At 39.9% G+C, this 13,318-nt stretch overlaps 1 protein-coding gene across 1 annotated transcript in view; it reads left to right on the top strand.

Moving 5' to 3' along the window:
- Positions 1–503: 503 nt before the first annotated feature.
- The window catches only part of tmem198ab (transmembrane protein 198ab), a 36,722-nt gene continuing 23,907 nt past the window's right edge, over positions 504–13,318 (top strand). The window contains exon 1 of the mRNA XM_005738633.2: positions 504–931. The gene's annotated coding sequence lies outside the window, so the exon portion shown is untranslated. The remainder of the gene's footprint in view (positions 932–13,318) is intronic.

Raw genomic sequence — 13,318 nt, 5'->3', positions numbered from 1 at the left:
GTTATGATCATGTGGTCAATGTTCTGGCCAACCGATGACAGACCAAGTGTTACTGAAGGTCATTGGGGTTTATTTCTGATTAAATGTGGGAGGAGAAATCTCAGCAGGTACATAAGACTGGAGGCAGAAATCAGTCAGTAAAATACTCCTATAATTAGTGACAGGTGTAAATATGACCTCTCGGCCTTTAAACGCTGCTGCTGTACTTCTGTGACTTCTTCACTCTTGTTGTCAAATGCTAAAAGTTCCTTCTGGTTCTGTTTAACTGGTATTTAGAAGATCCCTCTATTTAAGGGACCCCATGGCTTGTAATTCCATTTGAAATACTCGGGGAGTGTGCTCCAGGGCCTTTACCAGCAGGTAGTGCCTGTAGCCTTCGATATCAGAGCAATACTGAATTAATATTAAATAAACAGTATAAAAGGAAGCTTCATCCTGTGGTTGCATTTAAGAGCTCAGCCTCTAGGAGCCGCTGCTAGAATTTAAATGTCCCTCCTTCATAATCAGTAAAGCCGTGCAGGCTCTGACAAGTGAGCCCTCGTCATTTATTTTTTATTTTTTATTTTTTGCAGAGGCCATCCTCTACCCGCTTAATGCGAGCGGCTCAGTATCCTCCAACTATCCATCCAGCCGGCCATCCAACCAGCCCACAACCCGGATCATCCAGCAGCTCTTTTTGTTTGCTCACACACAGCTCTGCTTTATATCCGGCATGTAACGGTTATTTTACTAATCGATTGCTGTAAGACTTTCTCCCCGATGGATGACTAGTCCGAGCGGCCGGGGATCCACCGCCCTGCAGGCTGCCGGGGAACACTGAGCACGCCGTCCGGGGTCAAAACGGTGGAAATGGTCGGTGTTTCGGGCTCGGGAGGCTCCTTTGGCCGTGATGCGAACGCGGACGAGGCGCGTCAACCTGTCGGGGATGATGGTGAGTGGCAGATTAACGCGCACGGCGCGCTTTATTTGTCTCAAACACTTGCTGTCAAACATCAGGAAGGAGCGCATCTTTATTTTAACTGATGCTTTTAGCTGGAGAGGACGTGTTTTTACGCACTAAAATGCAGACTCTTTGGGATTTAACTGAGGCCAGCTGGCTTCCTGTGATGGATGCTGAGCTCCGGTGATGTCTGACCCGGATGGCCGCATCGGGGTCGATCTTTGGTTGGAGTCAGTTGCTTCTCATTATAGCAGATGGATGGATGGATAATGGATGGATGGAGTATTTTTAGAGAGGGCTGAGAGCACGTCTGTCTGAGTTTGAGCATTCCCAGAGGTCCCTGAAGTGATCTGAAACAAACTCCGGATTGGTTTTAAGCCTGGTTTAACCTCCTGATTTAGAATTTTAGGACTAGGATGATTAATTTTAGAAAATAAACATCATAGTTAAAGCAGTCGCTAGTTTCACTCATAAGCTGGGGTTAAATTTGGGAAATTGGAGCTAAAATTGGCATTCAGATTCTTTGGTACTGAAACGTGAGTGGATTCATTGATATATATATAAAGCTAACTAGCAGCATGTTTTGGTTCCACCTCTCAGGTGTTTAACGTAGATCTTTGCCAATAAGTTATTTAAAGGTCATCCCAGAGTTACGTTTGCAATTAGAAGAGTAATCATCTAGTCCGTAAAATGTTGGGAAATGTTGGAAAAACTGCATCACACTATCCTGGAAATCCTCCTAAATACTATTTTTAGTCCAGATCTTTGGTGTACAATCATGGCATTAAGAGAAACCCAAGTATCATTGTGTTTGAGAGGCTGGAAGCAGAGAAAGGTTGAAATTCAGCTTTAAAAAAAGATTTAGGTGATCAATTTGTCATATAGAGTGATTAATTTTCTGTCATTTTTTTTTAGGACAATGGGTTTTATCAGTTGTGGTTCCATAGTGTAGAGGTCCATTGATTTGAGAACAGGAGGATACATAAATCCCTTAGAGTTGGATCAGGAAGGGCGTCCAGCATAAAAATCTGTCAAAAATCTGTCAAATTAGATATGAAGAAATACCTACAGAAGAAGTTGAAAGTAGCACTAAGTAATCCAAGTTAAATTTAACAGAGTTCACAACTGCAGTCAAGAGAGAAATAAGACTTGTCTCTCCCAATCCAACCTCAGGCATGCCTATGTCTGCAGTGGGAGGCAGTAAATCCAAAGTTCTCAGTTGGAGTTTTCAGCTGTGACGACCTCCGTAAAGTCAGACTTTGTGATTCAAGATGGCAGCAGAGTGTTGTAAACCGTAGAACCTGTAATCTGAACCACCGTTTTTGAGTATTTGTGTTTTGCTAACTAAGCTGTATACAGACCAGACTGTGCCCATGAACATTTTTGTAGATATAAGCCCCTTCCCCCAAAAAACAAATACTATATACTATAAAGGGTTCAGCGTAGTGTATCTTTCACGTATCTGGTTTCACTTACCCAAATGCTTGCAATCAGGATAAATGGTCACACAAAGCTAGTTATAAACTAACGCAGCATTTATGCTGATTATTCACATGAAATACGCGGTGTTTCCAGCATCTGACCAATCTAAAAGGGGCGTTTTGCAGAGCATTTGACTTTTATTCCACAGAAAATTCTACCTATGAGCATCACCTACTTTAGGAGTGCTTTTATTAACATAATATTTTTTTTGAGACATTATCAAATGGTTGCCAAATAAAAATTAATAAAGAACTTAAGACATGTACCCATAAAACTGTGCAAAATTATTTTCTGCTAACACAAAAAAGGAATAAAGTTGCATTTAAGAATTATATTTATTACTGATCCCCATCAGAGAAACACAAAGACACTGAAAAACTGTTCTCCCTGCAGAGGTTCAATAAATCTTTGGTTGGAAGTGAAAGACCTTAGGAGTACAGTAAACTCAGAGCCAACCTTAAAGATACCTGGATAAGATAAAGTTCCGTTTTTAGTACAGGGCTCAGGTATTGCTGTTGATCATTGAGTGGCCCTACCTCGCTAGAGAGCAAAACAAAGCCTGTTTTTCTGGCGACTGCCAATGGAAACGTGGCTGTGTTGTCACTCTGAGCTCTGACATCCAAGTTCTGAGGGGAAAGTTTTATAATTTATACACACCTGGTCAGGTGTAGACAATCGGAAATTAAATCCAGGCTACACGTCAGTACTGCAGTGCAAAGCATGGGTTGCAGAGAAGTGTGACACAAACAACTGATTGATCTCTGAAGTCAATATTTTTCAGAACGAACCTTCAGAACGAACCTTACAAATATCACTTACATATGATTTTTAAACATTTTTTTTAATCACACAGTCATTTAGACTTCCTGTTGCTGCTATGACTGTGGCACACTGTGTGCTATGACTGTAATGGAGGAGGTCACTTTAAGAGGGATGGACTTGACCTCCTGACTATGAATGATGTAGATGACAAGGTGCTGACTCTATGAATCCACAATCTCAACAGGGTTGTCCGATAAGAACAGATGGCGTATCCACAAAATCCACTGCCACTCAGGTATCTGTTGTTCACTCATTTAATTAACAAGAATCCGAAGCACACATCCATAATGTGAGTGCGGGGATTTAACAGGCTGTAAAATGCTATATGCCGTGTGGTGAGTGATGGTGTGGTTTCTGGTGGAAAGAACATAAAAGTCTTCCATAATTATGTGAACAGAGTGTATTAAATGTGTAATACAACAATACAAACAATACTGGATAGTGGATCATTCAACCAAATAAGGCAGTATCAACAAATGATATCTTACTCAGCAGATGTGGCTCCGTTCGTGAGTTCTGCAAACTGGCTGGCCTTTTGTACAATGACCGTGACTTAATATTAGGTTATAGATGTTTTCTGCCACAAGCTTCAAACACCACAAAGTTTGGGGAAGATTGAACAATTTGTGAGTTTAGCTGCTTCTTGTGCTGTGGCGAAACATCGAAATTCGCCAAGATGTTGCACGAAAATCCAAATGCTTTATAAATTAGCACTGCAAACATCTTTAGATTGAACTAACCAAGGGTGAAGCAGATTTGACTAATTGTCTTGGTGGAGTACACCACTGCATAAAACCTGGAAATGGCTAGCTGTGTCAAACATTACTGATGTTAAAATGGCGGACTTCCTGTTGGGTTTAGGGTATGGCTCCAAGAAGCTTTTTTTTTTTTTTTTTTCTACATCTTGGCATGTTACATGAAGCTGACAAACCTCATACACATAGGTGAAACCATAGACTGTAGAAAAGATGGATGTAGCTTCCAGGTCATAAAAATGAACCTAATGTCGATGTGTGTTCTTTTTAATGGCCAGCAGGGGGCGACTCCTCTGGTTTAATAGAAGTCTATGGAGAAACTGGTTCTCTATGAGCTCAGCAGATGGCTTTCTGGTGTGTTTATGGCCCCATCACTATTCTCAAGTCTCACTGAAAAAACAAAACATGTAGTTATTTTTGTAGATTTTGGTCATTATTAGAATGACCTCAGTGAGACTTAGTTTCTCTTTTAATGAAGTAGTTAATTAATGATTTCACTCTTCTTTTATTTGGTTTTTATTTATATCTCATGTCATTTTATTTTACAGTTCCAATGTACAGCACTTTGTGTCAGCTGTGGTTGTTTTAAAATGCTTTATAAATAAAGGTGATGATGATGATGATGATGATGATGATGAATCAGAAAAGAGGGCTTCCCAGGGTGTACTTGTGTACTAACAATTTGACAATTGCAAGGCAAACATAGCTGCTACATCTATTTTTATTCCATAACTTACTTCATAACACATATATTGCCTACAACAAAGGTGTTATCTTTAAAGGATGTGTTTACAGTATTCATATTGTCAGAATATGATAAAGTAAAGCAGCAAGTTCTCAGCTTAGAGAATCTGTAACAAGCACATGTTTGCCAGTTTTGTTTGGGGGGAAAACGAAGTGGTTATTCAAGCAACATAATAGTTGCCTAACTAATTGCTGCAGCTAAAAACAATCAGCTCAAGCTGGCTGCTAGATAATTTTCAGCACTTAATGAACACTTTAAGTCTAAAATATTAAACAAACATTAATCAAGAAGGCACCTAGTCTGTAGCTGCACTCGTTACTGGAGGCAGTGGGTGAGCGTTGAAGGCTTTTAATGTGTTTCTATTTTAGGCTCGTGTAGCTGTGTAAGAAGCTGCAGAAGCTGGAGACACCCAGCTGTCCTCCCCACACATCAAGCTGAAACTCTGGATAATTCTGCCTTTTCATGTATCAAACTTTAACCATTTATTGCAGCAGTGGAGATGCAAGGCTTCGCACCAAGAACTGCAATCAAGTATTTGTGATAACTGGCGATGAGTCTTTCACATCTCTGAATTTTGGGAAATTCTTCTTTGTAGAATTGCTTTAACCTCCTAAGAACTCTTTCACGGCATGCATTTTTCATTTCTCTTTGCTATTTAGGCGGATTGGGACCTGATGAATGTAAAAACAAAGAATTACATGATTTTTCTTTTAAACCTGATTTCTGTTTCTGAGAAAAATGAGATCCAGTGGCAACATAATATCCTCGTAAGTGGATATCAGGCTCTTGTAGAAAGCAGAATTCATGGTTCCATCAGTTACAGCAAGTCATCCTAAAGCAGCAAAGCAGCCCGAGGCCGTCACACTGCCACCACCATGGTGTGATGTTCTTTTTATGAAGTACTGTGTTAGTTCTATGTGAGATGTAACGGGACTCAAACCTTCCATAAAGTTCAATTTTTGTCTCATCAGGCCACAGAATATTTCCCCAAAAGTCTTTGGGATCATCAAGAATTTTTTTGTTGTGTTGCTTTTTGAAAGCTTTTAACGTGATTCACCTTGTCAGTCCCTCAGCTGACATTTTGTTCATGATTTACCAAAGGGGCAAGTACTTTTTTTACTCAACCCTCCATTGTTGGTGGTTGACATCTGATTGTCCCCCTGACGGTCAGTCTTCACTAGAGTTTAAAAACATGAAACTTTCCACCTCTTGGTTTAAGAATTGTAGAAGCCACTTGAGAAATGAAACATCTTCCAGTCACTTTTCTTTTTCAAGCTCTTAAGACTATCTGGATGACTGAGAATTTACATAGCCATTAATCCCAGGAGGAAGTTGGAAAAGTTGCCCATGCTTTTTATATCTAGTCATCTGCTCACAGAAATATCAAAAGGTTTAGTTACTGAAGTCATTGCATTGGTTTGTGGTTAGCTTGGGAGTTGATTTAAGACCTTGAAGGGTTTGGTACCTTAGTACCTCTGTGACATGCTGTCTGCGGCCTGTTTACCAACAATTTTTCATTTGCTGCAATATTATTAGTGTTTAAAAATAAAAACAGTAGCCTTTCAGTAGTCTACTTCCTGGTCCCAGTAATCATGTTACCTCATTTCTAGCTGCTTTATCAATTTCAGGTTACTGGTCTGTTGTTGGGTTCTATTATTATCATATTGAATTTCTGTTTATTTTATGGATTTAACCTTAGCTGTTGTCTTTTTTTTATGTTTTGTCTTTGCCATTAAAGAAAAATTAAATCTACCACATCAATCAAGTTTTGCTTGCTCGTTTTAAAGGTAGCATTAGCCCCTCAGACAGACCTGCTTTCTTTCACGAGAAGCCATTTGGAAATTGCTCTCAGCATTGGTACAGAGATAAATCCACCAGAGGAGAGCAAAATGAGCCTTTTCTGCACCCACAGGAGCAAAGAATAACCCAGAATGCATTGCAGGCTCCAAGTCAAGTTGGGTTTTAATGAGTGGAGCTCATCCTTCATCATCATACCTGACTGAAAAGCTCAGTTCACCTCCACTTACAATTGGCTCGTGAAACCTTTAGGGTCCTTTAAAAGCCATTCTGGGCAGTGAAGGTTTTTTCTAACTGAAGCAGGTTAACAGAAAGTAAAAGGCAGCATTTTGTGATGAAAATAACTCCTGATATGTTTTGAGTTTTCCAGACTTGAGTTATGAAACAGTGTGAGGATGCGAGCCACTCAGAGCAGCTGCCTGATAAAAACCCTGCAGACCTCGAGCTGGCTCTTTGTGTATTCACTGTGTGTCAGGCCGCCGTCTTATCTGTGCAGTCAGGCGGCACGACTCGAGCTCTGCAGCCCGCCAGGGGAATGAAAATGCCACAACACGTCACTACAGATTCACTAGTGGGTCAATGTCTCCGGCATGGTGCTGCTCACGTCCTCCTGGCCCCCACCCTCCCCTCCTGTCTGTCTGATGTAGCTGAGTTTGTTCTTGTCTGGAGCATCGAGTCACAAGCAGCGATGCAGGTCCTGGAAGAAAACCTAAACTGATAAACACAAGGACACTAAGAAAACATTGGTACTTTGAAAGAACAAAAATGCTTTAGAAGTGGCAGCACAAGCAGTGAAAGAAGCATTATGTGCATAGTGATACACAGTCGAGTTTGATCAAAGAAGCAACATCACCAGGATCAAACAATGACCTTTTCTTAGTTGCACCCCTTTGTCCTACACTGACATGTTTTCTCTCTTCCCTAAAATGTAAATTCACTCTGTGTGTAGTTCACCTCGGGTCAGGACGACTAAAGGAGAAGACCAGAACAAGTCAATCTCTCGAGGTTTCTGTAGGTGCGCTTTTGGAAGAACTTTTAACTGCCGTCTACAGCTGCCTTTAAGTACTTCCTGCTGTTTTTCTGCAATTATTTGCAGCACAGCTTAGATATGAGTAATTTAAATCTCGTCATCTCTCTGTGAGCGTGAGACTTTATAGAGACATCTATGTGCCTACTAGTTGAGGAGATGCAAGTTAAGCATCTTTTGTGCAGACCTGGAAAACAGTCCCTACAGGAAAGGGTTATTATTCGTCATAGGATGCACTTTAATCCTACAGTTTTATCTTTAAAAAACAAAACAAAAAACTAGGAAAATTTACACATTTTGACTCTCTTCATAGTAACTTCAGGGTTTTAGGCCATGTTCATCTCTTTAAGGTCCACTGTAGTCTTAGTTTGGTGTTGTTTGGAGGTCATTGGGTTCTCTTCACAAGCAGGTTCATCATGTTGAGCTCTCCTGTTCTATTTGCTGTTTTTTGTACCTGCTCGAGGAGCAGACGTCCAAGGAGCTGTGGGAATTGTGGTGTTTGTGTCAGAGCTTCCTGTGCGGTGTTTCAGGGTCCAGCAGAGATGATAAGCGCACCAAGTCAAACTAATTAGTGTACAGACTCAAACAGAGAGCTGAGACCTGCGGGGTGCTGAGAGCCAGATGTTTGTTCAGAAGGCTGCGGCTTGTTGTTGGAGCTGACAGGTGCGGCTGGGCAGTCTGAGTAAAGGCTACAGCTCGTTCCTGCTCCTTTGAGCTTAAAACAAGCAACTCTCAACTGGGAATTAATTCAACTGAACATTTAAAAAAGAAAATAAAGTAATATTTGTTTTTACTGCCTTATTGTTTAAGGTTAAAGACAAGAAATATGTAGAGAAAAGCCCCCTGCTTGCACTCAAACCTGAGATTCGTGCCCAAGTCAGTCAGCTGTAATCTAAATCATAATCAAGCAAAACTAGCAAACAGCAACATGAAACCTCTGTCTTGTTGCTGTTAATGTGAATATTTTTTGTAATAATTATTTTTGACTGTTGGGTAAACCAAGCAAAGCACATTTACACTGATGTTTATGTGGATTAAAGGCAAAGGTAAAACATCCTTCAACTCGACTTTCATTTTTACAAAGTGGGATGTCATAGGGAGTGATAGTCCAGCTGGTTTTGAACTTGAACTGTGTTTTCATTTGGCACAACAATTCTTCATTGGATGTTTCAGAAGGTTAAAGCAGGAGTCCACGTTGACTGTCTTTTGCTCAGGAACGATTTCAAGCTGTGCAACCCAGAGCGTCCTCACTTGACGCTTTGCCTTTGGACTCCTCAACTGATTAAACTGCTAATTTGTAGCCGGAGTACCAGCTCTGATCACCAGCGAATATCCTCCACATGGCATTTGGGTAACTTTGAAAAAGGATGTTTGCTCTCTGTAAGTTTGAAGTCCACAGAAAGCACAGTGCATGTGGAAACTAGATGAGGATGAAGAAGATGATCTTGATAGTCCTAACATTCACAAAGAATTTAAAAAAAACTTCCCACTGGGTTGGATGACATCTGGAGGAGGAGTCTTTCATTAATCAAACAATTATTTAATTAAAATTAATTTGTAAAAATTAACTTGATTTAACTTTAATTGTTCAGAATATGGAATAATAATAATTCACTGCTGCCCTTCAGTCTAGGTGATTGTTTAAACCCATTCGAATAACAAATAATTAATGCAACATAGTCCTCTAGTTTTTGTAAGGCAGTTAAGGTTTCCAGTATGGTAGTGCCTTGATCCTATGTAGAGGACAGATACCCATAATCCTTTACTCTGTGTAGCCAAAGTCAAACACAATCATCAATCCTACATATGTGAGACTCCAAGCCGATGTCGACCTTGTTATCGATGACCGAAACAGCATTTTCAAATCTGTCTCGTCCCTCCAGTCAGGATTGTTCAGCTGCTGGAACGCGCTCCATCATCTAAACAACCTTGGCTCTTAGAGATCAATACTTGTGACGAACTGACTGTGTTTCAGTATCGGTCCATCAGGTTTCCGAAATTATGCAAGCTTGTTAATGGCGCTCTAGTTCTCCTTACAGCATCAGCAGGTTGGGAAAACACAGCTTTAACTGGAAAAATGAACAACACAGTTCTGATTCATCCCACTATGTGAAGCAGTGGAGCTGGAATAATTGCGTTGATCATAGCTGATGGCCACGGTCCATCTCGTTTCAAACCCTGCAAAACGCAATCAACCCTCCTATTGATCTGTGCCACGATCCCAGTGTTATTGAAGCTCGGGTGAGCAGAGAAGAGCATGGACTATTTCTGCACGTGAACAAGAACGTGGCTGTTGCTAAATAGCAAGTACGCCAAGTTCTTATTTGAGATGTTTACTCAGGAGACTTCCACATATGGGAGGAGGCAGCGCGGCCATTCTTCAACTGGAACAGCAGCGTGTCTTTTCCCCTTAATTTCACAGAGATTAATATTTAGGATGAAGTTCTATATACTACAGAAAGTTATTCTATGTCTAATTAAAGTTGTTGGAGACACTGACTCGAGTAATACAATCATTGTACATACAAAGCGATTATCAGAACAGTGTTGGATCCTTGTAGGTAATTTATGGTTTTCATAGTAGATTAGTTGATTTTCCTAAGGTTTAAAGAATCTTTGCATAACCTTGACGTGTCATGACAAATGCTATGCTTATGCTATATTGTGAATGTGCGCGTGTGTGTGTCAGAATTGATCCTAAACACACAACTATCCTTCCAAGAAATGGCCTGTTGACTGTAGTTTTACCCTGAAGGTTAATTCACAGTTTGATCAAGCAGGCTTCATGAAATGAAACTGTCTTTTTTTCTGGGTAATCTGAAGTTTAATTTTTTGTCTAATGTGGAGAATTGCTTGATACCCAGCGTAACAGCTAGCTGGCTAACAGCTAGCTTATCTGCAATGCCACTTTCTGGCCAACAGATGGCACTCTTACAAATGTCAAATTTGATTTCACTGTAATTATATCAGACGAGTGTTTGTGTCCAGTCACAGCCGTCAGTGACAGCTTAACGCTCACACAAGATGTGAGGAGTAATACGTGAGCATTTCGTTTACGTAGGATAATAAACTTTTTTTATTTGAATATTTTTTATTTTTTTGCTTATTTTTAAAGGAAATGTCCATGTGATTTCCGTGATCATTTATAGTTTTCTTTATTGTTTTACATGAGGTATTGATTAAACTGAATACCAACATTTTTATTATAAGTATATGAACATACAGGACATATTTAAGAACCGAATAAATATTATCATAAATATTTTCTAAGATAACAGCAAAGTTTCCGTCCAGCTAAATCGAATTGAAATGAGAAACTTTTAATTGACCAAAGGTTATCTCAAAGTTGTGTTCATGCAGCCAACAACTTAAAATTTAATAATGACAACTCGAGTTGAAGAACAGCTCCCTCACAGGTTTACTTTCCACTCATGGAACATACAGCCATGTTCACAACTACTGTCAGCCTTCCTCTATTGTAAGTTTTGTGTTATACTTCACAGATTTGTTGACGTTACACCCTCATAACAAAAGTTATTTGTTCCAGCGCTTTTTCTTCTTTCTCTGTTGATCTGCTAATACTAGTATCCCCAGTGTGGCTGTGCCTCTATGTTTAGTTTCTCCTCCTTGGGAACAGATCAGTGGCGTTCCTGGTCGTCTCCCTCAGTGCGCTGTTGGATGCGAAACAGTGAGGCGACTGGATCAGCTGGGGAGGAGGGGGGGGGGGTGTTCAGACATGCTGTGCAGCAGGATTAGGACAGTGTGAAAAAGAGAGGAAGCCTTTGTTGTGGGAGGGTGGCACTTGCATAAGAAAGATAACGGGGGTATTTCTTCAACACGTGCTGCTGTAGATCTGAGAGTACCTGAGAGGCGTCTTAATCCCAAATGTCTTTAGGTTTTATGCTGCCAGTTTCTCCAGTAATTTGAGTTTTTCGATGTAAAACTGAACTTGCTTTAGATTATTTTACAGGATTAAATTAGTGACAGGCTTTAGTTCAGTGTAAATCGCTTTAAAAGTTTAAAGATGTTAAAAACACGTTTTTCATATTCCTCACCTCACTTGAACTTGTTATTTCTCATCAACTGCAGCTGAAAACAATTTTCAGACTAATTGATCACTCACCGTGGGACCAGTCTAACAACTGACATTAATCTGGTGTTTGACAAGATTTTTAATCTTTAATTTGAAAAAAAAAAGAGGTTTAGTCATCTTGAGATAAACATATACACATTTTTTTGCAGCTGCCTGTGTGTGTACGGCAACAGAGAACAGTGTTGAAAACAATATGCTGAAAAGCCTGTACATGTTGTTAGGTCTGCCGTGGTTCTTTTACACTGGGATTTTCCATCCATCTCTGGGGTTTATAGAGACTGGTCCAAAAAATTAGAATATATCCAGTGAGCAGCAGTGCGCTGGGAGAAAACATCTTGTTAATGTTAATGGAGAATGACCGGACTGTTTTGGCCTGCTAGGAAGGAACTGCTAATGCAAATAAACACTTGTTACAACGAGGTATGCAGACAAGCATCACTGAAGGCACAACATGTTGAACCTGAATTAAAGATGGTAATTAATCAGATGTTATTTGGACCATTCTTAATCCTTCTCATTATTATTATTATTATTATTATTATTGTTTTTTTTTTCATTTTATTTATGAACAACATCTATTTGTCTGTCTATCTATGACTAAAATGACTCTCAGCAGTGTGTTAGGAAAAAACTCCTCCTTCTTTACTGATCCCTTATCAGCAGATTCTCCCCATTTTGCCCAATCAGAGGAAATGACAGGAGCGACACGCGCTTTTTATAAGTGGAGCAGCCCATTCAGTCTCAGCCTTATGTAACCCGCTCAGTGTGTGTCTGAGGAGGTGTGAGAACGCCTCGGCCTCTTGGCGCCGTCGGTCGTGCCTCATCCTCGCAGAGTCGTGCCGGTGTTTGTGGGCGAGAGCCGATGTGCAATCTGAAAATAATATTCATCTGACCGAGTCACGTAATGTTGTCATGTGGAATGTGAGTCACCTCCACCAGTGAAGTTTAAGTGAGCTTTATGTCCTGTCTCAGTATCATTCAGAGCACAGCAGACATTAGATGGGCATTTTTGAATTTTGATTTTAACCTGCTGAGATAACGATACAATGCCACTTTAAAGGTGGCACTCTGGATGTAAAAACAGTTCAAAGTGAAGATCAGAAGGAAAATGCCAATTTGTATCTAGTAGTTCAAAGTATATTTAGTTGTCTAAAACCTTGATTATCAAGTAGTTTTTTGTTTTGTTTTTTAAATCTATCCATTCTCCTCTGCTTATTCTTTTCAGGGGGGCTGGAGCCTATCCTAGCTACCATACCAGGTTGCCAGTCTGTCGTAGGGCTAACACATAGAAACAACAACCGTTCACACTCAGATTCACACCTATGGGCAATTCAGAATGACCCATTAACCTAACACCATTACCTGCATGTCTTTAAGTCTGAGAGAGTAATAGCTTTCTTCTTCCTTTTTTTTTCTTTTTTACCAAAAGACAATTTTTTGTTTTTGTATTTCACAACCTGATCTCAAACACGTGATCTATTCATTTTCTTTCAAAGGTCTTTTTATTAGACAAAGGTTCTAATACAATCTATACAATAACACAAAATGCTTCAGAATATTCCAAAATTTCAATCTTGTTCCCACCCTAAACCTTAAAACAACAAATAATTGGCAGCCTGATGCCCAACTAAACCAAAAAACAAACCAAAAAACAAAA

This window comes from Pundamilia nyererei, unplaced genomic scaffold (assembly GCF_000239375.1).
Source record: "Pundamilia nyererei isolate P.nyererei 1_Seehausen unplaced genomic scaffold, PunNye1.0 scaffold00085, whole genome shotgun sequence".
In the NCBI taxonomy this organism is placed as follows: domain Eukaryota; kingdom Metazoa; phylum Chordata; class Actinopteri; order Cichliformes; family Cichlidae; genus Pundamilia; species Pundamilia nyererei.
This window is presented reverse-complemented; position numbering and strand designations above follow the sequence as displayed.